The following is a 16,858-nucleotide window of genomic DNA, read 5'->3' on the forward strand; positions in this document are numbered from 1 at the left end:
CCATTCTTTGTCAACGCATTTGCCTCTCACCACCCACTTTGCTCTGGCAAACACAAATGATGTCATCTCCAATCCTTACCATTTCTCCTCTTCTCCAGATGTCTCCTATTTCTTCTCTACTCCATCTCTTACCACAATTTTTCTATTTTGCCAAAAAAACAGTGAAAAGATATGTCCCCATTCATCAGAGAATCCCTTTCCTCCTCCACTATCACCCCATGCCAGGTTTCTCTTTCTGTTCATCCTCTGTTATCTATTTTTCCTAGTCCCAAAGGCCAAAACCCCTACCCTAAATTTTTCCCTTTTTCCTAGCTATTTGTGGAATCTGAGGTCCTAAGAAGGCCATTCTCCACATGGCCGATATTTTTGTGCATTTCTTATGTGCATATAGCAATAAATATAAATTATAGCTGTAACTTTTGATATATACTTGGGTTAAAAAGACTTCTTCAATATTTAATCTACAAGGTGCATAGTGTGATTTAATACTTTTCATGAGTAGTAAGAAGAAAAAATATTACTACTTTATGCTAAAACCTACTGAAGCATATTCAGAATACTAAAGAAGAATCATAATTCTTCTCATTTAGAAATTCATTTGGAACTTATAATTCATTTAGACTGTATAATTCATGTGGAAAACACCTGGGTAGGTTCTTTGAATATAAATAGGCCTCTAGGACATGGTCTACAAAATAAAGGAAAAGGAGTTTAGGATTTCCCCAAAGACAGTTTTGGAGATGGAAGATGAGGGTCACAGGGATGAGGACACCCAGAGTGACAAAGAAAGATTGAAAGAGGGAGAAAGATCCTAGAAATATTGTGTGAAGTCTAAACTCAAGGAGGGTTATAATCACTCTGTGGTCAGGCAATGCAGTGCAGTATTGCCACATATATATTTGATCTTCCACCTGTTTCCCAATATACAACTTCTAAAATCCTTAGAATCTCCAAAGTGATGTTTTTTGTCTGCTGTTGATTAATGGATGGCTGCAAACCCTACGTAGCTTCAGGATGGGAGCTGGTCACCTGAAAGGCCAGAACATCTAAAAGACCAGCCGTCTTAGAGGGGAGGGGGCTGAAGGTCAAGTTGATTATCAATGGCCAACGATTTAATCGTCATGCCTAGGTAATGAGGCCTCTACAAAAATCCAAGAGAACAGTGTTTAGAGAGCTTCTGGATAGCTGAACACATGGAGGTTCCTGAAGGGTGGTCCACAGAGAACGGGCATGGGAGTTCACCACCACAACTGTTGCCTTAGGTGTCTCTTCACATGCAGCTTTTCTAGTATCCTTTATAAGAAACTGAAAAAAAACCCAAAACCAAACAAAAACATGGTTCCATGAGTTCTGTGAGTCTCTCCAGAAAATTAATTGAACCCAAAGAGTGGTCATGGGAACTCTGACTTGAAACCAGTCATTAGAAGTTCCTGAGGCTTGGGCTTGTGACTGGTGTCCGAAGTTGGCGGGCAGTCATGGGGACTGAGCCCTCAACCTGTGGCATCTGAAGCTACTTCCAGGCAGATGCTGTCAGAGTTGAATTGGAGGATATGCAGCTTGTGTCCACTGCAGAACTGACCGCTTGCTTGGTGTGTGTGGAATCCCTTACATATATTTGGTTAGGGAAGTCTTCCTTGTTGACCGTTTTTGTGAGTGATGCGAGAACAGAGGAAAAAGAGTTTGAAGGGTTTCTTTCTTTTTCTGATTTTTGTTCCCTGTCCCGCCGCACCCCTCCACCCCCCCCCAACCCCCTCCCCACACACAGCTGGTGCTTGAATCAAGTAAATGGCAGAAAATTTTCTGGGACCAGTAAGATAGCACCGAATTTGGGGTGATCCCTCTCCTTTAATTCCTGCCTTTCTCTACTCACAAATTAAGTTGCAAATGGTAAGTGGGCTACAACTTTGTGCCAATAGGGACTTACGGGAAGAAAAGGAGACAGGTTCATTAAAGATCTGTAGGAGAGAGAACAGCAGCATCAAGACCTGATACTTATTTTTTGTTTTTCACTTTTAATTGTGGTAAAATTCAAAGAATGTAAGCTTTACCATGTTAGCCATTTTTAAGTGTACAGTTCAGTAGTGTTACACTTACACTGTTGTATAACCAATGTCCAAAGCTATTTTCATCTGGTAAAACTGAAACTCTGTATCTTTTAAACTGTCTCTACATATTTGACTACTCCAGATATCTCATGTAAGTGCAATAACACATTATTTGTCTTTTTTGTGGCAGGATAATTTCACTCAGCATAATGTCCTCAAGATTGGTCCATGTTGTAGCAATTCATCCAGTTGACCATGTTGTGTCAGAATTGCCTTTCTTTGTAACTTTGAATATTACTCCATTTTACAAATCTACTCCACTGTGCTTATCTATTCCTCTTTTGATAGACTCTTGGGTGCTTCCACCTTTTGGCTACTGTGAATAATGCTGCTACGAACAGGGGTGTGAGACAAGAGTTTTGAACAGGAGTCAGTCCACTAGTGTAGATGGACCCAGCAACACAACCCTATTCCCCAGGAGAGTCAATTTGAAAGAAGGAAAAGCAGTCACGTGATTTACATATGCAACATTTTTTTTTGGTTACCGATAGCCATCACTCCATTTTTCTAGGCTTTGTAGAAAACATTTTCATATGAAAACTGTATATTAAAGCAGACATCTCCACTTAAGTGTTCAATAGGCATCTCAGACTTAACATGTCAAAACTAACTTTCTGATCCTCCCCCTGAATCTGACTTTGATTGGCGCTCTGCTCTTGTCAGTTGAGGGCAACTGCATCCTCCCAGGTGCTCAGGCCAAAAGGCATATGTCACCATCTATGCCTCTATTTCTTTGCAGCAAATCCTGTGTATTGCACCTTAAAACTATGTCTTCATCACGGCCATTTCTACTACTTTAAGCCACTGTCACCTCTTCCTTGGATCACTGTAGTGGCCTCCTAGCTTTCTACCTGTAACTATTCTTGCCTCCATTCTGTCTATTCTCAACGCAGCAGGTAGAAGCATCCCTTTTCAGCTTAAGTCAAATCATGATGCTCTCCTCCTCAGTCCTTCAACGGCCTCCTTCTCTGCAACATCTGAAGACCTTGCAATGGCCTCTCAAATCCTTAGGTGATCTGGTTTCCTGCTCCCTCTCTCACCTCCTACCATTCTTCACCCTCCTCATGTGGGTCCAACTCCATTGAACTCTCTTCTGTCCCTTGAATATACCCACCTACTTCAACATTACATCATGGACCTTCAATGCTCTCCCCCGACATCATCCATAGCTGCCTTGTTTACCTCCCCTACTATCAACTTTCCTGTAAGGTCTTTCCCAGGCAATCATATTTAAAATTGCAGTTTCCTCATTTCCTGAAATATCCCTTGTCTGTCTTCTCTGCTTTATTTTTCTCCACAGCACTTACGGCCACTCATTATACCATAGAGTTTATTTATTTTTGTTAGACATCCTCAACTTTTCACCATCAGGATGTCTGCTTCATGAGGGCCAGGGCTGTATGTGTTTTGCCTACTTCTGTATCCTCAGCAGTGAGCAGTGCCTGGTGTCCAGTAGGTGCTCAAGAGGGTTTTGTTAAATGAATTAAATTTGTATGAATGAATGAATTAAAGCAAAAAGTTAAGTTTGGGGAAACAAAAAAGTTCAGCAAACATGTTGTAAAAAGTAGAAACCAAATAATTTCAACTAAGGTTTTTCCATTTTACTCATTTTACAAAATACAAGTAAGTCATGTGAAACAGTTGGCAATTCACAAATTAAAAAGAAGCTGGGTGTCATGGCCCACATCTATAAACCCAGCACACTTTGGAAGGTCAAGATGGGTAGATCACTTGAGGCCAGGAGTTCAAGACCAGCCTGGGCAACATGACAAAACCCCGTATCTATAAAAATTACAAAAATTAGCTGGGCGTGGGGGTGCACGCCTGTAGTCCCAGCTACTCGGATGGCTGAGGCATGAGAATCATGTGAGCCCAGGAGGTGGAGGTTGCAGTGACCCAAGATTGTACCATGGCACTCCAGCCTGGGTAGCAGAGTGCAAAGAGGCAAACTGCCTTGACTATATGACTATAGAGATTTACTGTAAACAGAATCAGTTTCTCAAAGAATTTTAATCTTACACTTTGCACAAAGTTTGTATTGGATGAAGACATCTATGATATTTTGTGTGCCTCATTTTATGTGTGCCTCATTTTATCAATTCACAAGAGGAAATGTTTTCTTAGACCTGACAAGGAAGTGGACAAATAACTCAAGACATGCCCATAGCTTTTGCATTAATCAATAGACTAAAGGTACATAAAGATATAAATAACAAGGAATTTTTTTTTAAACCGGCCAAAAGTTCTCTGGCCAGCACCTGTCCCACCTCTAACCCAAAGGAACATTTTATGTGGAGTTCTTGAAGAGAATGGCATTTAAATTTTAGACAACTGATACTTTTCTTTCTTACAGCTACTTGTAAATTACTTTCAGAAAGAGCCATATACCCTTTAGATACAAGGCACATGGACGGACATTCCTTCATGACTCACTTGTGTTTCCAAAGTGTTTTGATTCTCAGAAAATATTAATGCAAGAAAAGAGCTGCCCCTTCTCCAGCTTTTCACTTATCTTACGGCATCAGCCTTTGAAATAACAAATACAGTCTAAAATTGTGTTTCACATTTCATGAGAGTTAGGAAAATTCTGGCTCTCTCAAGCAGATTATATCCAGGACTCCTTATCATCATCCTCCGAACCCACTGTGTCTATGTTTTTCTCCTCTCACTATCTGTTGTAACCATTCAATAATTTATTAGACTTTCATAGCATCTTACCTCTAAAGAGTTCTAATACTTGATGGAGAGTTCTTACAAGTGAAAGTTTATAAACATTTCCTAAGCATTTATCCTACAATAGCAAGGAAATCAGGAAACTGCAGAAAAAGCCTAAATAACTGAGATGGGGGAAATGAAGATGAAGGAGGAGAAATAAAAGTGGTCAGAGTAGGCAGCAGTAAATTTGCATAAAACATCTTATGTCTTAAACCCTTTAAAACATTATTTTGAAATCATTTCGTGCTCAGTTATATTTCTCAGGTATGCTATGACCAGGACTGCAGGCAGATCACCAAGGAACTGCAGGCCTTTGTTATACACATGTGTTTGCATGGGATCCTGTATGTAACAGTTCTTGCTTGGGGTCATCTTTGCAGCATGACATCCAGACATTCTTTGTTACTGGCTTACTCTTATATAACAATTACCACGTGTCGGCCACTGTTTTAAACACGTTACAAGCATTAACACAGTGAATCCACACAACGTCGTATGCGGTAGACACAAAGATTAGTCTATCTTCATTTCAGAGCTGAGGAAACTGAGGCATAACTACTAAGTGGGAGATCCAAGGTTCAGCCTCCAGGCTGTCTTGATTAGAAGCCATGCTGTTTACCATTACTCTAAGTTGCATTTATATACACTGAAAGGGCAGAAGATATAAATATTGGAAACAACTTCACTCATTTCCCTTCACTCCCTGTTTTGTTATTGACTGTGTGGTTTCGTTTTTCTTCTTCATTTAATCTTGAAGTTCTAATAAAAATATATGATTTTACTTATTCTATTTCTTAAAGAAAAAGTCTGATAGCCATTGCTTAACTAGAGATCCTAAAGTAAATTACTGCTAAGTTTAACTAATGTCGACTTACTTGGTTACAATTACTTTTGAATGCATACTTTTGTACTGCTGATGTGGAGGATTCTTTTAACTCTTAAATATTCCTTTATTATTTAGAGCAAATTGCCCTTTAATAGGTAAAATACGACAAATAAAGGTTTAGAGGAATAGTACAGTAAGTTTCACCGTCCAAAAGAAAAATTCCACTTTACATACCATGGTGTTTTTCGGGATGCTATTAACACAGCCAGGTGGGACGGTGTCCTCAGAGTAACTCCAGCCAGTCTGCCCATGGAGGTGGAGCCTCAGAAAGTTCAGGCGTTTACAGGGGGAGGAGCCTGACCCCTCCTCTTCCTGTGTGGAACCTGGCATTCCAATGGCGGCCGGGAAGCGCTGTAGCATTCTCTCTGGCCTAGCAAGGGTTCCTGTTTCCCCCTTTTCTACCTTTTCACTCAATAAAATCCTGTCTCACTCACCATTCAAATTGTTGGCAAGCCTGATTTTTCATGGCCATGGGACAAAGGACCCTGTCTTCAGATGAACTAAAGAAAAGTTCTATAACGTTTTTGGTGCCCAGTGTGGGGGATTGAAAAGTGGTGAGTGAAATGCGAACTCAAAACCTCTCACTGTTGCTTCTACACCTTTTCATCCTCGGACTTCTGAGGGTGGGGGATAGCATACCCCCAACCCCCATTGCTCCTGGGCCTTTTCATGGCCGTTTTCTTCCTTTTATGGGACCCACCAGTGAGCAGCAGCCCCTTGCTGCTCCCCACTCCGTGACAGGACTGGGACGCATGCTTCATGGGCCTGGCACAGTGGCTGGAAGTCCCCACCACGTGCTGCTGCTGGAGCCCTCCCCGGCCAAGGGGTTTTACCCCATAGGAAGGTAATTGCATTAATCTCCCTGGTGGAAGAACCACTTGCCTAAGAATAAGAGGTTCTTCCCCAGGCATTTTTAATTTTTTTCCTCTTTTCCACCCCATTAGCAGTTAAGTTTTAAGCAAGTTTTTTTTTTTTTTTTTCTTTCAGAAGAGATTTTTACTAGGCCAGGCTCCCCAACTATCACTGTTTATAATTTCTTTAAAACTTTAATTGTGAAAAAGGGTTTGTAGGGCTAGTCTTGGGCTGTGGCCCATCTGGTGTGCTTTGCATGTCTGTATAGTTAGTGCTGCAAGACTCCATCTTGTTTTACATCCTGAGGGTATGGCTGTAACCCTTTGGCAATGCTTGGTTTAGCAGTCCTGACTTAGGGAATAAGCAGCTTTCTGGTTTGATATCTGCATGTTTTCCCAGCCCTGTCTCTTCAAGAGCCCCACCCAGCAACTGGCTTTTCTTCTGCCTGTGTGTGTACTGTGTGTGATGTCTGTCAAAAGAGCTCTAATTATTAATCCCAGCTCTTTGGGGGGCCCATGTGGGCTAATCACGAGGTCAGGAGTTCATGACCAGCCTGACCAACATGATGAAACCCTGTCTCTAAAAAAATACCAAAATTAGCTAGGTGTGGTGGCGTGTGCCTGTAATCCCAGCTACTCAGGAGGCTGAGGCAGGAGAATCGCTTGAACCTGGGAGGGAGAGGTTGCAGTGAGCCGAGATCGCACCACTGTTGCACTCCAGCCTGGGACAGAGCGAGACTCTGTTCCCCGCCACCAAAAAAAAAAAAAAAAAAACTCTAATTAATTTGGCCTGAAGAAAAAAGCTGTGGAACCTTTCAGTTCAAATGACTTTAACCTTAAGAGATAAAAACAGCCCTAAAGACTATTGGTAACATGCAACATGTGGGTCAGAAGCAAGGTTTGCTCAGTGTTTTGAGGTTACAAACCACTTTCTGGAGTTTGAGAACTATTTGACTTGCTGGCTTCAGATTTGGTAAGCCCTGGGGACATACGGAACTAACCACCCATAACTAAGAAGGCATACCTTGGCTGCAGTTAGCACACAATTAAAGCAACTCACCAAGTTTTACCTTGAAGTTCAAAATTGCTAGGAGTTAATTGAAACTACTAGAAATATGTTTACATGCAAGGTGTGTAAGAACAGTAAAATGTGTTTTTTAATCAAAAGTTCTAAGAAGGCACAGAAATGTAAACTTTTGCTTAGGGTTAAAGTATTATTTTGAGTTAGGAAAAAGCTGAAGGTTCAAAGAAGTGGTGGAGGAACTGTGGAAACTAATCTTGCAGAAGAGGTTCTCCGAGTGAATGTACTGACTACATTCAAAAAGGTTGCTATATGGTTTTTCTGTAAATTGAGCATTGAAATAAAATTATAACAAGGTTTTCCCAAGGTGCGAATCTTCTTTCTGGCAAAATTTGTAAAGGGTTGTAAAAGTTTTTGCTTCTTTAACATTTCTGAGTTATTTTGGCAAAATAAATAGCTTATGGTAATCTGGAATTCTATTTCATAATATCGAGTGTTTGAAACCTCGAACATTTAACAGCCTTCACAAAATCAAACTTCAGTTTCAAAATTGTCTTCCCTGGCACCTGGCTTTTTAAATTCTTCAGAGGGCCCCTGGAATGTCCAGAAAAGAAAGGTAAACGGGGTTATTTGACATGTTTAGGTACATGGGATTCCCAAAATGATGCTCAACCTTGTTTTTGTGTGTGTGTGTGTGTGTGTTTGTTTGTTTGTGACAGAGTCTCCCTCTGTCACCCAGGATGGAGTGCAGTGGCGCAATCTCGGCTCACTGCAAGCTCTGCCTCCCGGGTTCACGCCATTCTCCTGTCTCAGCCTCCCAAGTAGCTGGGACTACAGGCGCCCGCCACCACACCTGGCTAATTTTTTCTATTTTTTAGTAGAGACGGGGTTTCCCTGTGTTAGCCAGGATGGTCTTGATCTCCTGACCTTGTGATCTGCCCGCCTCAGCCTCCCAAAGTGCTGAGATTACAGGCTCTTTGATTACAGGTGAACCACCATGCCTGGCCAATACTCAACCTTCTTTAGGTTTTATCTTGGTGAATAATGCTAATATATATTGCAAAATTATATGGGATTTCTAAAATTCTAATGTCTAAGTACACGTTATCAATCATAATTAAGGTTTATGTTAAGTTATTGTAAAAAACAGAGATAACCAAACTTCTTTGTCAATTGTATTTCTAACTGTAACTACCCTGGACGTTTTGCTATTCACAGACAGTTGTTGTCTTCTTTTAATCCTTTTCAAAGATATTTTATAATGAGTTATAGAACATTAACAGGTGCTCTCAAATACAGCCTTCTGATTACTTGAGAGATTGTAACATTGGAATAAAGGAAAATGTACAGGATTCACAAAGAGCTGAAATGTTCGTGGATATCAAGCAAAACACGAGTTAACTAAATGGATTTAACTCAGGAAGCTGAAGCAAATCTTTTTGACTCTTGTTTGGAATATTGCTGATCCTTGTTTTGTTTTTCAGAGTCAAGGAAACTTATTTTTAACTATTTATGGCCTTTAATAATTGAGTGAGGTATACCCCCTGTGATCAAAATTTGGAGTATGTTTGTTTCTCTCTGCCTGGTTCCTCTAAAATTTGGAAACTATCTGTGAGTATCCTCATGGCAATATGTCTGTTTGCATCAGTGCAAAAAGAATCCATTTTTCTTTTGCAGCAGAACACAATTGGAGAAAGTGATGATTTTACCAAGGCTTCGACTGGAAGGGTATGCTTCCCTACAAGGAGTCAATCTCGACTTGTAGAGCCAAGAAAAGCCTCATGGAGGAAACTGGCCTCACGTCCTCATCTACGTAGTCCCTGTACAGGGTTATTGACCTGTGGTCAGTAAAGACTGTCAGTTTCTAACAGGTCTAGGAGCTCCAAGTTTATCTTGGGACCTTAAGAGGAGAGAATTACCCAACTCACAGGTGTTAGAGGATACAAACCCATGGTTGTGCTCGGCTTTAAAAGATTTAGCTGAGATTCCTTGTGGAACAGACTTCCATCAAAGCCAAACCAAAAGGCCTATGCAGAAATAATTATTCTTTCTGCGCTTTATGCAAATAATCAGACCAAGTGTAAGACGAAAAGCTATTTTGCAAACCACTCAGTCCTTTTTATAATTTGGGATTGTTTTTTAAAAAAACAGGACTAGGGAGAGAGAAATTATGTTTCAAACTTATATATTTGTCATTAAATTCTAACTCACTAGTTGTCTTAAGTTTTTGCCTACATTTTAAGCTAACCCTGCTTGTTCCTGTCAACCAACCAGCAACCTCCAGCTGTAGCTCAAAAAGAACACGAGGGATGGGTAATGTACAAACCCTGATCAATATTCTAGTTCTGACCAATGATCCTGCAAGTCCTGCCAGGTCATGGGAATAAATAAGGTGCCCATCACTCAGAGGTTTCTTTTTGGGAAAGTAAGACCAAGAGGGCTAACCGAAGCCAAGCACCATGCACCCAAATTTTAGCAGCATAACTATAGCCACCAGCTATCTGGGTGTGTCACAAGACATCCTTTCCTCTCTCCTGTTGCAGGAGGACTCAGTTTCATAGTTTCACCTTAGCTTTCGGCTTATGATAAGGAATCCATGCGACACCCCCACCTCCCAAGATACATTTTTGTCCAAGCCTCAATTCCAAGCTTCGGGTCAGAGCCCTAGGAAGGAAACACTGGGTCTAAGGAATTCAAAGGCAGAAGAAACAGAGGTTAAAAGGCGCAGCGCAGGTGAGTGGGGCTGATTCCTCAAGATTAAGCCAACCCCAGGCTGCCTGTTTCATGGATAAAGGCCACGTTACTATCCATGGCATAAACAAGGTCTAGGAACGCTGAGGCTACTGACGGTAGGTGAGAAAGAGACATAGGTGAGAGTAGATAATTCCCTGTTCTCTAGCCCCCCCACTCGACCCTTGCTTCATGGGTGCAAACTGCTTTGGTACGCATGGCAGTACCTGCCAAGGTCGCCGGAACATGGGGTGCAAAGATGGAAGACGGAAAGAAGACTCTCGTCCCTGTCTCCCTCACTTACCCTCTGGTATCTGCTGGGAAGAGAAGGGAACCAGGGACACCTGTTCCCCTCTTTCTACATGGGTAGCCATTCATCTTCAGTCTGTACCCCTTTCGAATGCATTCTCAACCCCTTGGACTCCTTCGAAAAGTGCTTTTTCCTTTCTTCTTCTCAGTCCTAGGTAATTTTGTCTCTATACGACAGGACCCTCCCCTCAGATACATCCTCCAAACTGGAAAGAGTTAATTTTCCACACCTTAAACTAGTTGGCTTAGGATTGGGCTCGGGGCAAGAGAACTCAAAAGCTCAGCATGCCAGCAAAAGAGTGAAGTTTTTTTTGCTATTCAGGCTTTTAGCCTCCCACTCCCTGTGTAAACTGGTGAAAGGCCTGGGAATTTTTGAGCTGTCTTTACCCCTTCTCTTGTTTTGTTTTGATACATGTTTTCTAATAACCTAGTTTGTCTGTCCTTGCCTTCAGGCCATCAAACTCAAACCAGAGCCTCTGACAACGGCCCCTTCTGCTGGGAACCCTTAAATAGCCCTCTCTGGAACCTCTGACTGCCATTTCCCCCAAAACAGCGCCCCCTGTCAGCAGGAAGCTGTTAAGATTTGTCTGCGTCCTTATCCTTAATCTAAGGGCAGTTAGATACACTTCTTTAGAGGGGGAAATAAGACAGCCAGGGAGGAGGGTGTCCTCACAGAAACTCCAACAGCCTGCCCACTGAGGTGGAGCCTTGGGAATTTCAGGACGTTTGCAGGGGGAAGAGCCTGGCCCCTCCTCTTCTTGTGTGGAATCTGGGATTCCAACTGTGGGCAGGAAGCTCTAGCAGGGACTCCAGCCAAATGAGAGTCAGTGTTTTCCCCTTTTCTTCCTTTTCACCCAACAAAACTCCGTCTCACTCACCTTTCAAATTACCTGTGAGCCTGAATTTTCATAGGGTGGAACAAAGAACCCTGTCTTTAGCTGAACTAAGGAAAAGACCTGCAACAGTGTAACAAAGTACCCTAGACTAGGTGGCTTATAAACAACAACAATTTATTTCTTACAATCCTGGAGACTTGAAGTCTGGGATCAGCTTTTGGTGAGGCCTTTCTTTCCAGGTTGTACACTGCTTATTTCCTGTATCTTCACATGGTGAAAAGATGGCAAGGAAGCTCTCCAGAATTCCTTTTAGAAGGATACAAATCCCATCCATGAGGGCTCCATCTCCCAATACCACAAAATAGGGGTTTGTGTTTCAATGTTTCCATTTTGGGGGGATGTAAACTCTCAGTCCACTGCACATGGTTTACCATACCTATGATTTAAGTACCTTATTTGACATTATCCTAGAAAATAGTGAACTATGTAATTTCATCATAGATAGTTGTTTCCAGTCGAAAATACTGCAGCCAAGTATTTAAATCTTTGTGGCCAGGGAAAAAGACATCTAAATGACACAGTTCAGTTGGATAACTGAGTGGTTTATCATTCAAAGTACGTTTTAAATGGCAATTGAAAAACTTTCTGTCAATATAAAAGATGATCAGTAATTAAATTTCTCCATGTGTAGACTGAAGTTATTTTGTCATAAATAATATTATATACCTGCTCTCTGACCCACCTTGTCTGTGCCTGCCTGAGATCTAAAGTTTCCCGGCCACTTTGACTTTCATGCATGACTTATCCGATCCTGCTCAAGGACGCCTTTGATCTAGAGGTTCAATTTCATTTCTTCAGTTGGTCACTTAAACAACAAACACTCATTGAGCACTTCCTGTTCCCCAAAGATATAAAAACAAAAGGAAAAAATAGAATTTCCCAGCCTTGAATAAGTCACATCTAATAGAAAAATGGATAAATAAATGGACAACTTTCCACCCTGCTTAGTCAGGTTACCTCTTAGAGACCATTCTGTGACCATAACTAAAATTCTCAGTGCCCCAACTCTGAAGTGCTTTCTTATTCAACAGACTGGGGAATTTGAAACCCCACTTTAAATGAAAGAGTCCACTAGATCATGTGTCCCTGGAATCCAGGTGACTTTGGGTTTGGTTTTGTTTTTTTAACTTTCTAGCCACACTCTTTCAAAAGCAAATAGAAAAGTTTATTCAGAATAGATAGTCGATGTATTTGAACTATGCCATGTTTTAGTATCTTAGTATATAGGCTTACAAGGTATCCATATTACATTTCTGAACTCCCTATAGGAATAAAAATATCAACTAGACTTTTGATATGGACTGTATAAAATGAGTAAAGAAGTAAGAAACTGTAAAACATCTATGATTCGTTTAATCCAACAAAAGTGGCACTGTTATGTAATCCTGTGAAATGTTTTGAACCAATGAAAATTACAAAATTTAGATGATTTGGTAGCTGTGTGTATTCTAACACTCTAAGTATTAAATTGATTATTCAGATAATATTCAGACTAACAAATTATGAGGCTATCTGCAATATAAATAATGAACAACAATTATTTAAAACAACAGAAACAATTTTACCTAGACAAAAGATAATAAGAAAGACTTAAATACTTCCTGTTGAAGCTGACTTTCTAGACACAGATATAATCTGCTACCTACTCTTAATTGAAAAAAGATAAAGTAGTCTTTGAGGTAATTCATTTTCCTGAATTATAATAATCAGTGAAGTATATTTTGAAAGCTTAAAATTGAAAGAGATTGTGCAGGGTAAAAGAATCCAGTTTCAATTCCGGGCAGAGTTACTCAGCCCTCGAAAAAAGTATCTCATGCTTGAGTAGCTGGAAACAGATCTAGAAACATAAATACCCCTTTCCATTTAAAGTATTTTATTGCATTTTATTTAATTTTATCAGGCACAGACAGTAATATGTTGCTCCCTGTGCAATGATGGACGCATCCACTGAAAGGACACCAGCCCTTCAGGGTCCCAGTGCTCTGAAAATCACTTGAAGTCTAAAAGCTACTTCTCTTTTTAGCTGGAGATCCAACTGGGTATCATGTAGAAATTCAATTAAGTTCAGATTTCTCTGCAGCCATAAACTTTATTCCTATGAATTACAAGTTCTTCTGATTTCACTTTGGATAATTTTTGCTTCTTAATCTTATTAGCATGTGAGCCCTTGATCCTCTTCCTTTTTGAATAAAGTGGATATCAAGCCTGTTGTAGATGATTTGCATGCAATCTCAGATGTTGTGTGTGTTGAATAGTACATCTCAGTCTGACCTGTAGGGACACCTAGTAAAACCTTCACTCAGTTCCATCTAAAATCATGAGCAACTGCATATTCATTACCAAATGAGTTGTCTGCACCTAAATAGCTTGTAACCTATATTCAGAGGTCAGTGAAAGCTAAGTCAATCGAATAGAGTGTCTTTTCACTCCATTGAAAAGGAACAGGAGCCCTTGACCCCTTCAACATTATGTGTGCCAGCAAAGAGAACTAATATCTTGAAAACAGAGATTTCTATGTGAAAAATGCCAATTTCTACACAAAACAAATTACAGAAGCCCGTTAAGCGAAATAGAACTATTCAACATTATATTTTGCTTAAAGGAAAAAATCCCATTTTTATTGTATTTTTTAATCAAATAGAAATCAAATGTTTTATGTAATGACCAGTGAAAAAGAAAACACCCACTAGAGAATAGGAGTCAGGAAACTAAGCAAACCATTTAACCACTCTAAGTCACAGAATATTTATAAAATATAAAAATCTAAAATTTTTCCTTCAATTTCCACAGTCAACTCCATTTGTACTAACAAAATACCAAAGAAACCCCTGTCAGATATCAAACGGATTGACTTCCTAACCAATATATTTGTTCTTGGAGTCTATTAAAAAATCTTCCTGGAATAGAATTTTACCTTTACCAACATGTGTAGAAACATTTTCACAATGTGCTTTACTGCTTCAGGCAGTTGGCAAAAGTAGATACTTTAAAAAATTATGCAATACCACAAACAAGATTTTACCTGAATTCTTCACAGCAATATATAAATTTGTTGTTCTATTGATGTATAAAGATGTATATATAAAGAGGAAAGTAAAAACTTAATACTGAAAACTTATTAATACTAGTTAAAGCCAAGGAAGTCATCATGAGATTTCATTTTAAATTGACTTTATTCTAAACTTTTTTGGATAACAATGTTGTGATAATTTACCAATCACAACATGCAAAAACATAAATGTTCAACTTTTAAATTCTCATTGTAGTCTAAGGAATTGTGTGCAGACATAAGAAAAAGGCAGTAAATCCAGTATTGAAAAGCCCAGGCTTGCCACCATAAGCCTATTTCTGTGACCTTTAGCAATTTTTTAAATTTATTGTAATAAGAAACATGTAACATGAAATTCACCTTCTTAGCCATTTTAAAGTATACAGTATAGTAATTTTAAATATATTCACATTATTGTGAAACGGATCTCCAGGAATTTTTCATCTTGCAACTTTGAAACTATACCTGTGGGAGCAATTTTTAACTTATTTGAGTCTCAGTCTTCTTGTCTATAAAAACAGATGATGATAGCACCATTTGCTGTTCTTGTGATGACTAAATGAGACAGTTTCTATAAAGCCTATAACATAATACCTGACACATATCCAGGGCTCACTGAATGTAGAGAATTATTATATGAGTATTTTAATTGCATATTAGAGAAGTGCCTTGTATATTATAATATGTAGTATGATTTCACAAAATATATGTAAATTAAAGCATTTAAGATACATTTTTAAAAGCTCATTTTATATAGTATTCTTGAAGATTCATTTGAAAATGATTCTTGATAAGGCACAGAACTTTCCCTAATGTCTATGTCTTGTAAACTTGGAATGGTCATCAGGCAGTTTTTAAGTGGCATTTTCTCAGACTCAAGTTCTTCATTAGTAGATTCATTCATTCATTCATTCATTCATTCATTTAGAGACCCCTCCCAGGCTGAAATCCAGTGGTGTGATCATGGCTCACTGTAGCTTCGACCTCTAGGGCTCAAGCAATCCTCCTGCCTCAGTTGGGACCACAGGCATGCACCACCACACCTAGCTAATTTTTTATTTTTAATAGAGGCAAAGTCTCACTACATTACTGGTCTCAAACTCCTGAGCTCAAGTGATCCTTCTACATCAGCCTTCCAAAGTACTGGGATTACAGGTGTGAGCCACTGCACCCGGACACTTTATTTAAATATTCTGTTTAGAGTGCACTTCAATTAAGGGCCATCACTGATCATGCTGCATATTCTACAAACAGATCTGTGTTAATGGATGTTAATGGTTCAAAACATCATGGGAATGCCTTGATAGTCACGAGTTAAACATTGTCCTAATCCTCAAGGATTTAGGAGGATTACTGAAACTCACCAGTAACTAAACTGTTATATCACGTAGGGTAGGTGATGTAAGAGATCAAATAGATTTTATTGTGTAAATATATTACAGCTTATGTACCAATTATTCTGTCAATGGAGTTTTTAGGTTGTTACCATGTTTTTGATATTGCAAACAGTGCCGCTAAAAACATTATATATATCTCCAGAGGCAAAACAAAGACTAAACAGAACCCCAGAACTTGCTTCGTTATTGCTCTTTTATTGACAAAGAGCAAAAAGAAAAAAAAAAAAAAACTAAGTAGATGTGATATGCTTGATGAAAATACAAAAGTATACTTTAAATAATATAAATATACCTATAAAAACAAAGACACATAAGAATTTCTCTTAGAATTTTTGAGTTGAAGTGAATGTTTAACTTTATAACATGGTACCAAATTATTTTCCCGAGTGATTGTACCATTTTACACCCCTCCCCTAACGTTAATAGTGTATAAAAGATCCTATTTATCCACATGCCTTCCAACACTCGGTTCAGACAGAATTCTTAATTGCTGCCAATTTAATAGTATAAAACTGTGTCTCATCACAATCTCCATTTGCATTTCCTTGACTAGCAACTGATTACTTTTTTTAAAATTAAAATTATTGGCTATTATTAAATAAAAACATAACACATGCTGGTAAGGTTGTAGAGTCAAAGTAATGCTTACACACTGTTGGGAGGAGTGTAAATTAATTCACCTATCATGGAAAACAGCGTGGTGATTCCTCAAAGACCTAAAATCAGGGAAGGGAGAGCATTAGGACAAAAACCTTATGCATGTGGGGCTTAACACCTAGATGACAAGTTGACAGGTGCAGTAAACCACCATGTCACATGTGTACCGATGTAACAAACCTGCACATTCTGCATGTGTATCCCAGAACTCAAACTAAAAATAAAACATACATTTAAAAAGG

Source organism: Macaca mulatta, chromosome 8 (genome assembly GCF_049350105.2).
Source record: "Macaca mulatta isolate MMU2019108-1 chromosome 8, T2T-MMU8v2.0, whole genome shotgun sequence".
NCBI classification, from domain to species: Eukaryota; Metazoa; Chordata; class Mammalia; order Primates; family Cercopithecidae; genus Macaca; species Macaca mulatta.